The 18,525-nt window shown below is 38.6% G+C and overlaps 1 long non-coding RNA gene across 1 annotated transcript; it reads left to right on the forward strand.

Annotated features, from left to right (window-relative positions):
- Positions 1 to 2,003: 2,003 nt before the first annotated feature.
- LOC116275888 lies at positions 2,004 to 17,919 on the forward strand. The gene is made up of 3 exons (XR_004185238.1): positions 2,004 to 2,227; positions 9,065 to 9,178; positions 17,836 to 17,919. It is a non-coding gene; the product is annotated as an uncharacterized LOC116275888 (long non-coding RNA).
- The last annotated feature ends 606 nt before the right edge of the window (positions 17,920 to 18,525 follow it).

Here is an 18,525-nt window from a genome sequence, read left to right on the forward strand (position 1 = left end):
ACTAGAGAGGAATTGGACCTGGAAATTTCATGTGCCCACTCTACCTGTGGCCAGTGTTTCTAGTATCCCTAGAGCTGTTCAGTGAAAAACATGGTCTCATTTTGAAATAAGCATGGGAACAGCACTTAACTACAGTTCCAAACTTGGAGAACTGTAACACATAAGAACACGTTAAAAGCTCTAGAAATTCTCATCTAAAGAAAACTACCTATATATAACTAAGTGTCACCTACATTTATTTAATCATCCCACACCCAGTGCCTAGTAACACCCTGCAGACCATACTTTGGGAACCCCCGAGACAGAGACTGTGAAGTGGCCTGGCTTTGGATGATTGAGGACAAGGTTCCATCCAGGTCTGGAGGGTCACACATGAAGCAGGGGCCACAGTCCTAGCAGTTGTCCACATGTAGAAGTCAAGATCAATCCTCCAAGGCAGGCAAACAGGGTCATGGCGAAGCTTGGAGCAGGCATTTATGCAGCTGCTCAGGCAGGTGCACAAGGTAGCAGTCTTAGCTGCTAACCTGTGGTGCTGGCAGAGAATTTCAGGCTCTGAGAGAACTGCCAAGAGTAGCTGTGCCCCAGTTCCTGAAGTGGGTTAGAAGATGAGAATTAGTCACCAGAACATGGCAAGAACCCAGGTACTGAACCTGGGGCACAAAGTCAAAGGAAAACTGCAACAAGGTCCCATCAAGGCATACAAGGCGTTGGAGGAGTCTGGGCTCTGAGCCAGAGAGAATTTTGGCTAGGCACCTAGGAGGCCAAGCAGGTTGTTACCGTCTGAGCACAAGCACATGTCCTCAGGTGGGTCAGTGAAGAATCCCTCCTGAGCAAGTGGTCATTTGGCTACAGCCCAAGACGGGTTGAAAAAAGCCGAAACAAAGAGCGAAAGAGTAGGCTGGGGCCATTTCGTGGATGCTTGGATTTTCTTCTGTTCACATGACTTGAGGGGAGAGGAGCTGTATTTGCAGAGGGTGCAAAAAGGCTTGGGACACAAGAGACAGTGACCCTGCACACAACAAACTGACAGTGGGTTGTCTTTGATTAGGCAATAAGAAGGGGGAAATGGGAAGTCTGGGAGAGAGAACTGACAGAATCTGGCAACTGATTCAACGTAGAATCGAGATTTTTAAACTAGGAGGATGTCAGAAGTGTTATTGTGGAAAGGGAGACCGTTTAACTTAGGCATCAGAGGACCAGTCTCAGCCAGTGAAAACTGTGTGACGTTGGAAAAATCAGGCCTCGCTTCTTTAGATCTCAGTTTCTTCATCTGTAAAAATGGGGCTAATAATGCTGTGCATCTGACAGAGGTGCTGTGAGGGTCCAAAATGTAAAGCTCTTGGCACTGTCCCTGGCACATGATAAACCCCTGCTGCTGAGAGTTTAAAACAATTTGTTGACCAAAACATCTCCATCAAAAGAAGAACCTGATTAGGGACTTTAAAAAGTGATACATCTGAGTTTAGATATTTTTAGTAGAGGTAGTGGCTCTATGGAGCACACATCTGGAAATACAGACCTGGCACGTCGGGGAGAGACTAGAGGAAAGCTACAGGCTGGGAAATGATCTTCATCAATGTAATTGCCACAGCCTTGAAAAAAAATGCAATCTCCATAGCAGAGACAACTGACAAAAGAAGAAAGAAAGAAATCCAACAGCAAACCACAGTGAATGTCTAAATTTCATAATGACAAAAGACACTAGCGACCAGGGAGGATCTCTGCGGTTAACACAGGATCAGCACAGGATCAAAGTACTTGAAGAGTTGAGACGCTGCCTGAAAAATGAGAAGCTTTTAAGAATATTACAGGATGGACTGAGTTCTAAGAAGATCAAGACTGAGAGAGTGTCATTAGGGCTTGCCTATTAAGATGTTACTAGCAAGCTTTGGAAAAGCATTCTCAGAAAAGTGGCAGAAAACTAAAAGATTAAGAACAGGTATTTGGCAGAGAACCAAAGGCTTTGGCTAGTGTCTAATCTTGAGAAGAGTCAGATACTGAAGGACAGGAAAAAAGAAGATGGAATAGTAACTCAAGAAGGTAAAACATCAAATTCCACCCAGCAACTTCCGCTTATATCTTATTGGTTGAAACCATGTCATGTGGCTACCCCTAGTTGCAAGGGAGGCTGGGAAATATTTTTTTAAAATTTGGCACAACATGGCCGTAATTAACGTTGGAGTTCTGATGGTAAGAAAGACAGTGAAAATGACTGGGGAATTAGTATGTAAGTATGTTTCATTTTAGAAATAAGTATGTGCTATAATTACATTTCAATCTTTGAAGGGACAATGTCATAAATCTTGCGCCTCTCAAAGCAGAGAACTATTCTAACACTAGGAAAATAGATACAAATGTCTTGCATTCTATCAGTTGCCCCAGGTATGCTCCATTTTAGATGAATTCATAATTGTAGTATGGTCTTCTACAGTATTTATGTTCCTGAAATTTTTCATTGTCTTCTTTTTTTTTCTTGTTGAGAAAAGACTTCTAATAATTTCTAACATTTTCCTCATTCCGCTTATTGCTTAGTCGATCCATTTTTTCTTGACAATATTCTTCCTAGAGCTCACTAACATCCTAATGTGACCTCATAATTTCTTCCTTCCTCCTTCCCTCCCTCCCTTTCTTTCTCCTTTCCTTCCTTTGTTTCTCTCTCTCTCTCTCCCCCTCTCATTCTCTTTTCTCCTATTCTGAAGGACCTGAGGCCATAGAGCTGAGTTAATGACAAAATTTACATATATTGATTTATTAGTTGGCTATTTTTAATAACACTCACCTACAAACTCATCACCTGAACAAAAGCCAGAACCTTTACGAAGATCATACATATATCCATCTGAACCCCTTTCATCCAAATCTGTCATCCAACACCCCATGGAAGGTAACCAGCAATCCGAATTCCCTGTGCATCATTCCCAACTATTCCATTTAATATATTTTCATCACATCTCAACATATTCTTATGCAAAAAATGCACTGTCTTTATTTGGGCTTTCTGAGGAAACCTGAGACAAAGATTTAAATGAAAGTAGCCCATTTGGGAAGTAATAATGCCGATAGAGAAGTGGACAGGGGATACAGGACAGGAACTACAGCTAATAAAGGGTATTCAATTATTCCAGCTATCCCAGCGGATGAATGAGGGCTCAAGATCCCATGGAAAGCGCTGAGAAATGGTGTAAACACCTTGTCTCAGAATTATTCTATCCAGAGAGACGGGCAGCGGAGTTATTTTTGCACTAACTCCAAGAAATCCCAGGTTGCGGGATGTTCCTGGAGAGTGTTAATTCTTTTGTATTCCTGGCCTGCTTTTGGGTAAAATGGTATTTCAGTGAGACCTCGTTTTGCATTTTCTCACTAATAATATTCACGTATTTAACGTCACATATTTATTGCTTCCATGTGCTTTTCTTCTTAAAAGTATTTTCATGTTGTCTACATTTCCCCTTGAGTTGTGTTTTCCTCATTGATATGTAGGAGCTATTTAATACCAATTATTTGTTGATTATGTACATGGCAAATATCTCCCAGTTTATTTCTTAACTTTCAGGTCCTTTAGGGGTATTTTGATGAACAAAGTTCTTTATTTTACTTTAGCCTACATTATCAATACTTCATTTTATAGTCAACAGTTCTGTGTCTTGTTTAAGTTACTTCTCCAAGTTATAAAATACTGACCTATATTTTTTCATATGGGTTTCAAAGTTTTGTTTTTCAAAGTCTTTAATTTAAATGAAGTTTATTTTGTAATTAGGTGAGGTAGGGATACACCTTCAACTTCTTCCACTTGGAGAAGCATTGTTTTCAGTTCCATCTTTCAGCTTCTTTCTCCACTGATAATATGCCACCTTTTTCTTATTCCCAGTGCCAACCATGTGGGAATCTATTTCTGGGCTCCCTATGTATTTCCATTGATCGGTGAGGTGAACTAATACCACTACTGTCTTAATTACTCTAGGTTCATGGTAAATCCCAATAACTAGCAAGGGAAGTGTCCTTCCCTGAAGAAATGTTTTAACTATTTCAGCCCTTAACTCTTCTATCTAGGATTATCACATACTATGAAAAACACTGTTGAGGTTTTGATTGGAATTATTCTCAATTTATAGATCAATTTGGAAAGAACTGAGATATTATTCTATTAAAATTCCTATTCAAGGCCAGATGAGCTCTCTATTTACTTGAGCCTTCTTTAATATCTCATAATAGAGCTTTAACATTTTCCTTATAGAGCTAATCAGATTTGCTGTATAACAACCTCAGTGACTTACAAAGTAAGTATTTATTACTAGATACTTAAAGTTCTCTGATACTATTATAAAGAGTATTTTCTCTTTACATTTTCTAGTTGTTTGCTGCTGGTGTATAGAAATGCAGCTAACATTTGTATATTCATCTTATTATTTCAAATAATGTCTGTAGATTATTTTAGACTGATTATGTAAATGACCACACCATCTCCAAATATCAGTCATACCTCACGTAACAATGGGGTTGCTTTCTGAGAAACGCATTGTTAGGTGATTTTTGTCGTTGTGTGAACATCATAGAGTGTGCTTACACAAACCTGGGTGGTAGAGTCTACTACACACCCAGGCTATATGGTGTAGCCTATTGCTGCTGGGCTACAAACATGTACAGCATGTTACTGCACTGAATACTGTAAGCAACTGTAACACAATAGTAATTGTGTATGTAAATACATCTAAACATAGAAAAGGTACAGTAAAAATACAGTGGAAAAGATTTAAAAACTGCCACACCTGTATAGAGCAGTCACCGTGAATGGAGCTTCTAGGACTGGAAGTTGCTCTTGGGTGACTGAGTGGTGAGTGAATGTGAAGGTGTAGGACATTACTGTATACTATTGTAAACTTTATAGACACTGTATACTTTGGCTACACTAAATTGATCTTTAAGATATTTTTCTTTCTTCAATGATAAATCTTAGCTTCCTGTAACTTTTTTACTTTATAAACTTTCAAATTATTAAGCACGTTTTACTCTTGTAATAATACTGAGTTTAAAACACAAACACATTGTACAACTGTACAAAAATATTTTACTTATTTATTGCCTTGTTCTATAAGCTTTTGTCTGTCTTTAATTTGTTTAAAATGTTTTTACTTTTTAAAATTCTTTGTTAAAAACGAAGACATAAACACACATTGCCTTGGTCCACACAGGGTCAGGATCATCAATATCACTCTCTTCTACCTCCGCATCTTGTCTCACTGGCAGGTTTTCGGGGGCAATAACATGCATGGGGCTGTCATCTCCTATGCTAACAATGCCTTCTTCTGAATACTTCCTGAAGGACCTGCCTGAAGCTGTTTTACAGTTAATGTGTTTTTATAAGGAGAAAGAGTATAGTCTTAACGTAATAATTAAAAGTATAGTATAGAAAGTACATAACCCAGTAACATGGTAATTTATTATCAAGTATTATGATCTGTACACCACTGTACATGCTATATTTTTAAAAGGTTGGCAACACAGTAGGTTTGTTTACACCAGCATCACCACAAACGCATGAGAAATATGTTGTGCTACAACTTTACCATGGCTGTGCCATAATTAGACGATAGAGATTTTTCAGCTTCATTATAATCTTGTGGGACTACAGTTTTATACGCAGTCTATCATCGACCAAAAAGTCATTATGTGATTATGTGGTGCATGACTTTAATGACAATCTTCTTCCTCCTCTTAGTCCTTATTCTTGTAATTACTTTTTCTTGTCTTTTTGCGCTGGTAAGGCTGCCAATGCAATGTTGACTAGAAGTGGTTATAATAAGTATCCTTATTTCTTCTGTGATTATAAAGATATGCTTTTAATATCCCTATTCAGAATATTGCCTTTTAGATTTTTAAATAAACACATTCTATCAAGTTAAGAAATCTGCTACTTTTAAATAAAAAACCCAATACATATATATGTTAAATTTGATCTAATACTTTTTCTGGTATAGATTAAGATGATTATATGCTTCCTCCTCCCCTCTTTTTATATTTTTAGGAGATGGAGTTTTGCTCTGTCACCCAGACTGAAGTGCGGTGGTGCGATTATAGCTCACTCCAGCCTCGAACTCCTGGGCTCAAGTGATCTTCCCGCCTCAGCCTGCTGAGTAGTTGGGACCACAAGTACATACTATCATGCCCAGCTTTTTCCCTCTTTCTTTTTTTTTTTTTTTTTTTTTGAGACGGAGTCTCGCTGTGTCGCCCAGGCTGGAGTGCAGTGGCGCGATCTCGGCTCACTGCAAGCTCCGCCTCCCGGGTTTACGCCATTCTCCCGCCTCAGCCTCCGAGTAGCTGGGACTACAGGCGCCCGCCACCACGCCCGGCTAGTTTTTTGTATTTTTAGTAGAGACGGGGTTTCACCATGTTAGCCAGGATGGTCTCGATCTCCTGACCTCGTGATCCACCCGCCTCGGCCTCCCAAAGTGCTGGGATTACAGGCTTGAGCCACCGCGCCCGGCCCTTTTTCCCTCTTTCATGTTAGTGCAGTGAACTATGTTTATAGATTTAATATTAAATCATCCTTACATATCTGAAATAAACTCAAATTGGTCATAGCATATTACCTTTTGTATACTTTGTTAGATTTGAGCTGCTTGTATTTATTTAGGATTATTGCATCTATATCAGTGAGTAAAGTGAGCTGATAATTTTTTTATAATGTCTTTGCCACCTGTAAAACTAAGTTGTAAAACCATTTGATCCTAATTTTTTTGTGTGAATATTGTTAACCATTGCTTCAATCTCTTTAATCACGATAGTCTATTTTTTAAAACATTTCTGTTATAATTTTTATATTTTTTCAGAAGTTTTGTATTGTTTTATTATCTTCTACAATTTAGTCAAATTTTTTGTGTTTTTAATTTACATGCATATTCTAACTATATTTACAAAAATGAGGCCTTGTAGTTTTTAAGTTTTATACAAAATGAGTTTTGTGGTTTTTATCAGTTGTTTTTAAAGCTTTCCGTATATTATGAATAGCTTCCCTGGTCTTCTTCAACACTGAAAATAATTTCACATTATGAAGAAATAAATTTAACATCCATTCATTTGAGAGCTAGACATTCCACCTCTTTACAACGGATTTTAATACCTTGAGTGCCAGGAGAAGCCCCAGCGATAAACACATTGTATCTGTTCTTTTATAGTTTCATATGTATTATGCTTTTGAAATTTTTCTTTCAACTTAACTGTTTAACTTGTTATTCTGCATTATTGAATCACCAGTTTAAAATATTTTGAAGCTATTTTGTTAAGTACATACATGTTTAAAACAGAGATATCAACTTGGTGTGTTGAATGACCTTTTCTCTCTAATAATATGAAAAAGAATAGGACTTAGGACCATAAGCACTAATAGGGTTGGAAGGGATCACTACATAATGAGAAAAGGTTGGTGTTTGACATATCTTTTTCCATCCTTATAGTTTCAACTTTTGCATGTTCATATTTTTTTGGCTGTAGGTTTCCTTCATTTACATATATTGACAGTACTAATGTATTCGAACCTGGTTAGTGGATAATGGATCTGCCCAGATTCTTGTGGATCCTTTTCAGCCATTTTTGCTCAGCCCCTGAGCAAAACACACTGTCAGTGTGTTTTTTATTTCCAACAGCAATCACTTGCCACTGTTTAAAATAACCGTCTCAGTCTCCTAGTCCCCCAGACCCTCTGGAGGTACCCAGGAAGCCTTCATCAGTGAATGATGGGGGTGAGAACACGGAAGCCATACACACACACTCCAGAGTTGCTCTTCCAGGTCACCCGGAAGCCACCACTGCATGTTCATGAGGTGCCTTGCTTCGCCTCATTCCTGTCCCTGTTCTGTTTCACCCACTCCATTACCAGTTTCCCCTGGGAGCATTTCTTTAGTAAAACATTTATACAAGTATTCTCATCTTACAATGTGCTTTTGGGGAATCTCAAGATCCATTTTTACAATCTTAGTTTACTATTTTAGTTCTCTTCCATTTTTTCCATCATTTAATTTGTCTTGCTTTTTTGCAGGGGGGGGAACGGGGGATATTGACATCTACATCTCTTTCACTCCCAAGAAATAAAGAATCTTAGTACACTTTCAAACAACTCCAACTCCTCACTCTTTATGTTGGTAATGTTGGTTTAAAATTCAGAGTTATGTAAATACATTTTTGTCTTTTTCTTTAATCTTGCCTTTTAGAGAAAGCAATAAATTTTACCAAAGAATGAAAAACCCAGTTCCTTCCTCTATGTCCTGCAGTGTCTCAGGGATTTGTTCTCTCCACTTACATAAATATTTCACCCCTAAATATTCCCAAGTCAGATTTCCATGTAGCAAACTTCCTGAGGCCTTCTATGCCTGAGAATATCTCATCATGTCTCTGAATTTGAATGACAATTTGTCTGGATATAAAATTCCAGATTCTAAGTTACCAATGTGTTGAAAATCCCACTTTGTTGTCTTTTGCATCAAGTTGATAGCAAAAGAGATCTGATATCGATGCGATTCTTGGGCTTGTGATTAGTTTTGTCTCTGAAGCCTTCACATTTTTCTTTGCCTTTGTTATTAAGTCATTACAAAGAGTCTGGTTGTGTTTTCCTTCTCTCGTCTCTTGGACACTCTCTATGAGTTCTTTGAAACAAAAGTCTTTCATTTTTATGTAATCTGGGAAAACTTATCTCCATTAGGTCTTCAACTACTTCTTTATCTCCATTTATATTTTCTTTTTGAGACACCTATTATCTGAGTACTACCACCTCTATTCCACTCCATATCTTTTTGGTTTTGTATACAATATTTTTTCTGTCTTTTCCCTTTGCAGAGATTTTTTCAATTTGTCTTCTGATTAATTAATTCAATCCTCCGACACATCCATTCTGCCACTCATCCGATGACAGTATTCTTTAAGTATTATTTTTGATACCTCATATTCTGCTCAGTTCATTTTAGTAGTTTACTTGTTCTTGTTTAATGTTACTAATTTTGTCCCTTATCTCATTTAGTATATTTATTGGCCTAATTTAACTTCTTTGTCCTCTTAACGTTTTTGTGTTGGACAGAATCTAAAGTCGAGCATGTTACCTTCAGTTTGGAAACAGCCCCTCAAGTGATTTATTTCTGTGTAAGTGCATGAACCTTTGAAGCTTCGGAGAATCCGCCGGGCTATGTGGAAGGTAAGAGCCCCAGCTTGCCTGAACCCTAGAGTGGGAGGTGAACATGCCCAGAGAGGAGGCCCTGAACGCTACAAATTACAATCACTCTCCACAATCAGAGAGCTTTATCCCTGTCCCCAGCAAGAGGCACAATTGGTTTTCTTGTAGTCTTTCTACAGATGTTTGTCTTTCTTTTCACTACTGTAGTTGTAATCCTTGCTTCTCCTTCCCGCCATTGTTTATTGATAGCTCTGCCACAGTGTGGTCCAAAGAACATCTGCATTAAAGTCTCCTTTGGGTGCTTATTAAAAATGCAATTTCCTGGTCTGCTTCAAGCCCATTAATCCAAGCTCTCTAAGCGGAGCCAGCGAAACTGAATGTTAACAAACTATCCAGGAGAGTCACCCAGGTATTAACAATTCAAAATTGTTGTTAGTCCTTACTGTTATTTTTGCCCTTTAGCAGCCTTATTAAGGGAGTTGGAGAACGCCTAAAGTAGGACGAAACTTAAACTGTACGACTTCAACGAGATTTTAATGTATGATTGATATCATTGGTTTATGCTATGCCTAGACCTCATTAATACAAATCAACAGGGATGAGTCTAGTGTATTTCTTCCAAGGGTCCAAATGACTTCAATAATCTTAAATTAAAAAAAAAAATCTGAAAGCCCACTAGTCCTCATCACGTGCCCTCTTAGCAAACACGTATTGATAGAAAAATAAGGAAAGTCCCTCTTCATACGTGCCCACTTCCCCTTTGACCTTTGTCATGTTTGAAACAGCACAAAAGCCCTCACTAAAAGCTGAGCAGATATCAGTGCCTTGCTTCCTGTACAGCCTGCAGAATCTTGAGTTAAATAGACCTCGTTTCTCTATAAATTACCCAGCCTCAGGTATTTGTAGCAACACAAAATGGACTCAGATAGAAAGTGTGGATTATTTTGTGTTGATGACTCATACTTTCTAGTGAAAGAATATGGCCAATCAAATGCTATCAAAGGTTATAAAACTGAACTGTAATAAGGAAGCTTAGAGCATCTAGGAAGCTGTTTCTGTGGCAGAAGAGTCCTTTGTTCATGATCCAGAAAGCAGCAGCCTATATTCATTTCAAGAATTTTTCCAGCAGCATTATTCATTATATTCAAAAATAGGAGAAAACTGAAATGCCCATCAGCAGTAGAAAGAATACATTATGGTATATTAGCATTATATAGCAATGAGAATAAACTCACTGTAGCTCCATGCTACCAAAAGAATACATCTCAAAAACATAATTGAATGAAAGAAGGTGGACACAAAAGAATACATGCTATATGACTCCTATTACATAATGTTCAAAAAAACAAGGAAAACTCAACTATAGTGTTTAGGAATTCAAACTTAGATGGCAAAAGTATAAAGAAATGTAGGGAAATGCTTTTCATAAATGTCTCCTCTAGGGAAAACAGAGGATTAAGTCAAGCTCATCCATCACTCCATACTGGCCCTTCCTCGCCAGTGATCTCACCTGTTTATTCCAGCAAGGGAGCTGGAGAAACTGTGCTTGTGCTACATCAACAATTCTCAGTGAATGTCTTGTTGACTGGGAAAGCAATGTGGGCCCTACTTTTCTTTCTTTCATTTTGTAAAGCCATGTCTGACGAGCATGAAGGAGTCCTCCATTTCTTAAGTAACTGACAGCACAGGTTTGATGTCAGCAATCAAAGATCTGCCAGGCCTTGCTTATCATGCGTCACCTCTGTTGCCACATGTGTCCCAGGGATCGATTGAATGTGACTATGAGTAGCTGTCCATGCACATCATTTAGTGTCACTTCTAGGACTTGGGGGTTTCTCACTTACAGTCCTCTTCCGTATCATTTATTTACATACTCAGTAAATAATCATGAACACCTACCTTATGCCAGGCAGTGTTCCGGGTGCTAAATGTATAGTAGCAGAAAAGAAAAAGTTTATGTTTTCATAGAACTTTCAATTCAGTATATGAGATGGAAAGGTGGACTGTGCCTGTAGTCCCAGCTACCCAGGAGGCTGAAGTGAGAGGACTGCTTGAGCCCAGGAATTTGAGACCAGCCTGGACAACATAGTGAGACCCTGTCTCTATTAAAGTTTTTTAAAATTAGTGATATAATTTAAGGTAGTGGTGACTACTAGAAAAAATGTACCAGGGGAAAAAAATAGAAGGAAAAGCACATGGGGGAAATACTACTTTGATATGTAGAGGCCAGGAAAAGCTTCTCTGAAGAGGTAAACACAAACTTGAAGGATGTACTGTCACAGAGAGATGAAAGTTTTCCATAATTTCCTTGCATATACTACGGTGTGACTTCATGTTTTCACCCACGTCTGTTAGGCTGCTCAGATAAACTGCTTTTTTTTTTTTTTTTTTTTGAAACCAGATCTAAAGACCATGTACATTCTTTGTAGTCCCTGAATTAAGTATTACCCAAAACCATAGCTCATGGGCCACCTACCTGTTAAGTTAAAGTCTATGTATGCCTTCACTCTACAACGGCAGGCTTGAGTAGCTGGGACAGAGACCACATGACCCAGAAAGCCTAAAACGTTTATTCTCTGGCCCTTTACAGCAACAGTCCCCAAACTTTTGGCACTAGGGACTGGTTTCCTAGAAGACAATTTTTCCACCTCCTGGGGGTGAGGGATGGCTTCAGGACGATTCAAGTGCATTACACTTATTGTGTACTTTATTTCTATTATTACATTGTAACATATAATGAGATAATTATACAGCTCACCATAATGTAGAATCAGTGGGAGCCCTGAGCTTGTTTTCCTGAAACTAGATGGTTCCATCTGGGGGTGATGGGAGACAGTGACAGATCATCAGGCATTAGATTCTCATGAATGTGCAGCCTAGATCCTTTGCATGTGCAGTTCACAATAGGGTTTGTGTTCCTATGAGAATGTCATGCTGTCACTGATCTGACAGGAGGCGGAGCTCAGTAATGTGAGTGACAGGGAGCAGCTGTAAATACAGATGAAGCTTCGTTCACTTGCCTGCCCTCACCTCCTGCTGTGCGGCAATTTCCAACAGGCCATGACTGGGGTTGGGGACCCCTGCTTTACAGGAAATAATGTGCTGATCCCTGGTTTAGATAATTGATTTTCAAATTTCATTCTATATAAAACCATTAGTTTTCTTCTAAGCACTTCTTTAGCTGCATTTAACTGGTTTTAATATGATATACTGCATTATCGTTTGATTCAAACTATTTTCTAAGATTCGAAGATTCGCTGTAACTTATCCTTTTACCAACGGGTTATTTAGAAGTGTGCTGCTTAATTGCTAAGCTATTGGAGATTTGTCTACTTACCTTTCTGTTCTTGATTTTCAGTTTAAATTCACTGTGATGTGGTCAGAGAACACAGTCTAAATGCTATCAATCATTTGAAAAAATTTTAGCACTTAAATTAGGGGCCAGCATACAATATGCTTTGGTAACTGTTCCCTGTGTAAATAAAAAGAAAATCTGATCTGGAACTGTTAACTGTGGTATTTTACATAGTCAACTTGATTACTTTAATGAATCATGTTCAAATATTTTATATTCCTGTTGATTCTTTGACTGCTGTTCTAATACTGAGGTGTGTGTGAAAATCTCCAACTATTATTATATGATTTTGCTGTCTCCTCATCTAATTCTGTTACATTTTGAAATATAAATTTTGAAGCTATTAGGTGTATATAGGTGAAATATTACATACAGAATATTTTATTATTTTTCTGTTTAATTGACAGTTTTATTATTACAAAGTGTTCTTGTGTTCTCCTAGTGATTTCTCTTGCTTTAAAGTCTATTAACCTGATATTACATAATAACTTTCTTATAGCTATTTTTTGCATGTTGTAACTTCTTCTATCCTTTTACTCTCCATTTCACTGTGTTCTTATATTTAAACTGCCTTTCTTATCAATAGCACATAGTTGAGTCTTGTTTTTGTATCCAGTGTGACAATCTGTCTTTAATTGAAACATTTAGTTATACATATACAATATAACAATAAAATAGATGGATTTATATCTGCAGTCTTGCTATTTATTTTCTATTAACTCCATCTATTTTTATTTCATATTTTTTATCTTCTGCCTTCTTTTGAATAATCAGCTTTTTTGCTATTCTATTATTCTCCTCTATTAGCTATTCTGGAATATTTTAATAATTAGCTAGAGATTCAATACAAACTCCTCATGTACTACAGTCTACCTCAAGTTCCTCATGTACTACAGTCTACCTTAAGTGCCTCCTGTACTACAGTCTACCTTAAGCTCCTCCTGTACTACAGTCTACCTGAAGCTCCTCCTGTACTACAGTCTACCTGAAGCTCCTCCTGTACTACAGTCTACCTTAAGCTCCTCCTGTACTACAGTCTACCTCAGGGTGCAAGAACCTTACAACACATGTAATCAATTCATTGTCCTCAGTCTTTGTGCTATTGCTGACATGTATTTTTACTTCTGCATGTTATGTATTTCAAATACATCATAATTATTTTTATTTGTTTATATTTTTCAGATATATTTATCCAATCCAGTGCTCTTTCTCTTTCTTGCAGTTTTATGCTTTCATCTGGGATAACTTTCTTTCAGCCTGAAGAGTCTATTTTAAAATTTTTTCTAGAAAAAATCTGCTGACCATGACTATTTTCAACTTTTTTTGTCTAAAACATTTCTATTTTAAATTTATTTATGAAGAATATTTTATCTGAGTATAAAATGTCAGGTTGGCTGCTTTTTCTCTTTCAGGTTTCAGAGATGCCATTCGATTTTCTCCTGGCACTGGTAATTTCTGATAAAGAGTCAGCTGTTAAGTTTCACTGTTGGTCCTGTAAAGGTTATGTGTCTCATTTCTCTGACTATATTTAGGGTCATCTCCTTGTCTTTGGTTTTCAGCAGTCTGACTGTGGTGTGCTTCAGTGAGGTTTTCTTTTACTCTACCTAAGATTCACCAGTCTTCAGTCTGTGAGTTGACAGCATTCAACAAAAGAAAAGAACAGCAGCTACCATTGAAATTTCCACCTGATTAGACTTAGATAATCCACACTGTCATTCTCTAATATCCATCTGATGTTTGCACAAGCCAAACAAACAAGTTAAGTGGGAGAGGTAGTAGAACTCAACACCCCTATATCTTCCCAATCTTTGGTGGTGGCACTAAACCACTAATATTCCCCTTGAGGCATGGTCTTGCTTTTGGTTTATTTTTTTCAAATAGAGGACTAGGTTCATAGGTTTATATCATGAGAGCTCCTCATTCTATGGGTCAGTGGAACAATTGAGGATCTTGTCAGATAACAAGTACGTCTATTACAACTCACATTCAGGATCCGGAGAACTAACAGGATGGCTCATGGACTTACTGGACCCATTAAGAAATGATGTCAACTGATGTTCACAAGCCCTTATCAGGCTCGAAGGACCAGAGTGTCTTTATGGTTGCCAGGAACTACTACATGTTAGCTCAGTGGCAGCGCCCCCAAATCCCTGAAGGGCCTGGATATTTCCTTTCCCTGGGTGAAAAGTCATTCTGCCAAATGACCACATAGCTCCTTCAGGAGGGCTGGAAGGAGAACAGACAGCATGAACTTGGTGGGCTATCCTCAACTGTACCCAGACTCTCCTTCATTCACATGACTCTGTGTCTATGAGCTGACTGAGGGTTGGGATTTGGCAAGGGCTGTGAATCTCCATTGAAGTGGTTTAAGTCAAACTCTAGTTAAGTTTACTCAGAACTAGAATTGTACTCATCGAAAAGGACACAGTAAACTGCTTACCTATTTCAGTCCTTGGGACTTCATGACTGTTTTGCCTCTGTCAAAGATTCCTATAGGCCAAACTATGCAGATTTGTACTCTAGCTCTTTTGTGCAAGATTTCACCTCCTAAGTTAGACTGGCGTTCTTAATGACTTGAACCGCAATCTCTTAAATCAAAATCTTTCCTTCAAAAGCCACTTTAGTCCAGTTGACTACAAAAGATCACTTAACTGTTTGGTTACCATGTGCCACGGACCACTGTCCCACGGTCAGCACTACTTAGATACTTACTGTTTTCAAATCCACTTCAGACACTAGTCCCAGATTTCTATTTCTTTAAGGATCTTTTGGCATCAATTCTGTATCAATAATACTTCTTGGTTGGAGACAACAGAATCCATAGTAACTAGTCTAGGCAGGCATGTCAGATGATCCTAGATGACCCTTATGCTCAAGTATTTGCCAGAAGGACACAGAGGACTCAGAAAAGCTATTATACTCACAGTTATAGTTTATTACAGCAAATGGACACAGATTAAAATCAGCAAAGGGAAAAGGTACATGGGATAAAATCCAGGAGAAACTAGGTCCAAGCTTCCAGATATCTTCTCTGCTGGAGTCACACAGAGATACACTTAATCATCTCTGCAATACTGTGTAACACATATGAAGTAGCTTCCTGTTTGGCAATACTTCATAAGTTCTGCCATTATTTGAAGATAACCCTCACCTTGGTTTCCAGGGTTTTCATAAGTATTAGTGGTCAGTCACATAGGCATATAGTACCCATGTGACTTCTATGCCAGCCACCACCGCAAACCTCTCCTCTCCCTGCTGGCTCCTAAATCAAAAACAGGCATTTACCATAAATCACTTTGTTAGGATGAACTTATCTGGTCAAACTGATACAGCATGACCCCCAGCCTCAGGTATATATAAGTCTCTTACCAGGCAGAATATTTCAGGGTCTCGGAGGTTAGTCAGGGGCTAGTCAAGGACCAATCCTGAAGGCAGGCCTTTTTTTTTTTTTAAGACAGAGTCTCGCTCTGTCACCCAGGCTGGAGTGCAGTGGCGCGATCTCGGTCCACTGCAAGCTCTGCCTCCCGGGTTCACGCCATTCTCCTGCCTCAGCCTCCCGAGTAGCTGGGACTACAGGTGCCCGCCACCACACCTGGATAATATTTTGTATTTTTAGTAGAGATAGGGTTTCACCGTGTTAGCCAGGATGATCTTGATCTCCCGACTTCATGATCTGCCTGCCTCTGCCTCCCAAAGTGCTGGGATTACAGCCGTGAGCCAAGGCAGGCCTTTTTTTGGAACCTACAGGGTTTGACCAATCCAGGACTGCTGAGTTAACCCTTTCCTGTGCAGCAAGAAAAGATTTATTTAAAAAAAAATTGGAAATATCACAGTTTAATCACAAGGGATGAAAAGACAGCCTTTAGGTTTCATTACTGAGAACATTTCCCAGAGTCACATCATAAAACTGGCCTGCTAAGGAAGACGTTGTCTCTGATAACCCAGAACAAGGTTAAATTGCTTGTGGTTTACGGTTTTATATATGAGAATGCCCTGGTTCTTATGGAAGACATGCTGGGATAAAGCGTTACAAAGTCTGTAACTTACGACAAAAGGGTCCATAGCTGGAGACAACAGATGAATGGATAGATAGAACAAATATGGCCAGATATAAACTACCAGGACATCTAGCTAAAGAAAATATGGGTATTGATTATACTACTCTCTAAACTTTTCTTTAGGTTTAAAAAATGACCAAGAAATACGGAAGTACAAACAACTCTGGCATGTTTCATATGAGAAGTATTTGACATAAAAGAGAAATTGGGAGGCTGGGTGTGGGGTTCATGCCTGTAATCTTGGCACTTTAGGAGGCTGAAGTGAGAGAATCACTTGAGCCCGGGAGTTCAAGACCAGTCTGGGTAACATAGCGAAACCTAATCGCTACTTAAATATATATATAAAATAAATGAAAAAAAAAGAGAGAGAAATAGGAGAAAAGCTACTGAGAGCTAGATAGTAGGTTTAGTAGGTTTGAAAGGCCTGAAGAAGTTCAGCCAAAAGGACTTCTAGATGTGAGGAAATTACAATCAGGTAATAAAATATAATACTGTTGACACTTGGCACCCATAGTGAGAAATACCACAGAAACATGGAAAAAAAGGAAAATATGATTGCCTTTGGGTGTCAACCTTTTGGCTTATTCACAAATGGACCAAAGCAGAGTTTGTTGTAAGTCACTTAAAAAAAAAAATGGCTTCCAGGCCTGCAAGATATAATGGAAGCCTGACATTTCTAAAGAAAAGGGCTGGTCATCAGTGAAAACACTGGATAGAATCAGACGAGGAAATGCTGGCTGTAACTTCCTAGGGGATATTTGCCCAAAAGCTTCAAATACTCTCATTCCCCTGTCAATGATACTTCACAGAAGTTGAATGTATCAGGTACCAACAGTCCAGTTCCTTCAATTCCTGTTCAGTCACTTCCCTTTCTCTAATTTTCAAGCTTCCTAAGAACCTTCTGTTCTGTGCGGACCCTGTGCGTCCTCTTACAGGGAAAAAATGCTCTGGTCACATGCACACCAGTCCTTTCCAGCATTCCAGTTCCTGTGATGGGTACTTTTCAATTTAAATCAATAAAGCGGCATTCTGATTTTATAATTCCATCTCTTGAGTTTGTTAAAGGTGAGTTTGGTTGGTAGGCTGTCTTAAATCGGCTTCTAAGCCTGCAATCATGAGGGCCAGACCTGAACTGTAGTCAGCTCACCAACTTTGGCTCATTTGTTCATTTGTTTGTGTGGCAAACGCGATTGGTGCCCTGGATCTTCCTACTGTATTGTATGCCAGTCCTAGCGTCAATTGCAGCACCTGCATTTCTTGCTTAGGGCTCTCTCTGACCAGCTGGAGCTGCTGTGTCCCAACCACTGCAAGCCAGCCAGATGACGATAACAACATGATACACTCACAGGATAATTGTGAAGTGTGTGTTCTACACTGACTCCCAGAGTTCAACAGAAGTAAACTCCAGTTGCCCAAAGTGGACACTTGATTGATAATACACCCTTTTTTGCTTCCTCCCTTCCCAGTGTTTCTAGGGATCACCTCTCAAATAAATTACTTGCACTCAAATCATTGCCTCGAGATCTGTTTCTGGGAGAAACACAAACTAAGACAACTTCGTCCATTCATTCATCATTTATTGAGCTTAATCAATTATTAATAAGTCCTTAAGGCACAAAATAAGTCCTTAGCAACATGTTATCTCTTTTCTCATCACAATATTGTCCCCTTTACAAATGAAGAAATCGAGGTTGAAATAAATTAAGTAGCTGGCTCAGTATCACATAATTAGGACAGAGTGATAGAAAGGATTGATGCAGATGAAGATGGCTGGGACTCCCAGATGACCAGTCTTGAATGGAACAGTATAAAAAAGGAGTTTTCTGCTGGGGTAATAATTTGAGGATACTATAAGATTGCTACGAAGCAATGAAAAAAGGGATTACTGAATGACTGAGGAAACATTTCAATGAAATATAGTTTTGAAATTTTTGGTTTCTAGGAAAGCAACATGC

The sequence above is a fragment of the Papio anubis genome, chromosome 7, assembly GCF_008728515.1.
Source record: "Papio anubis isolate 15944 chromosome 7, Panubis1.0, whole genome shotgun sequence".
In the NCBI taxonomy this organism is placed as follows: Eukaryota; Metazoa; Chordata; class Mammalia; order Primates; family Cercopithecidae; genus Papio; species Papio anubis.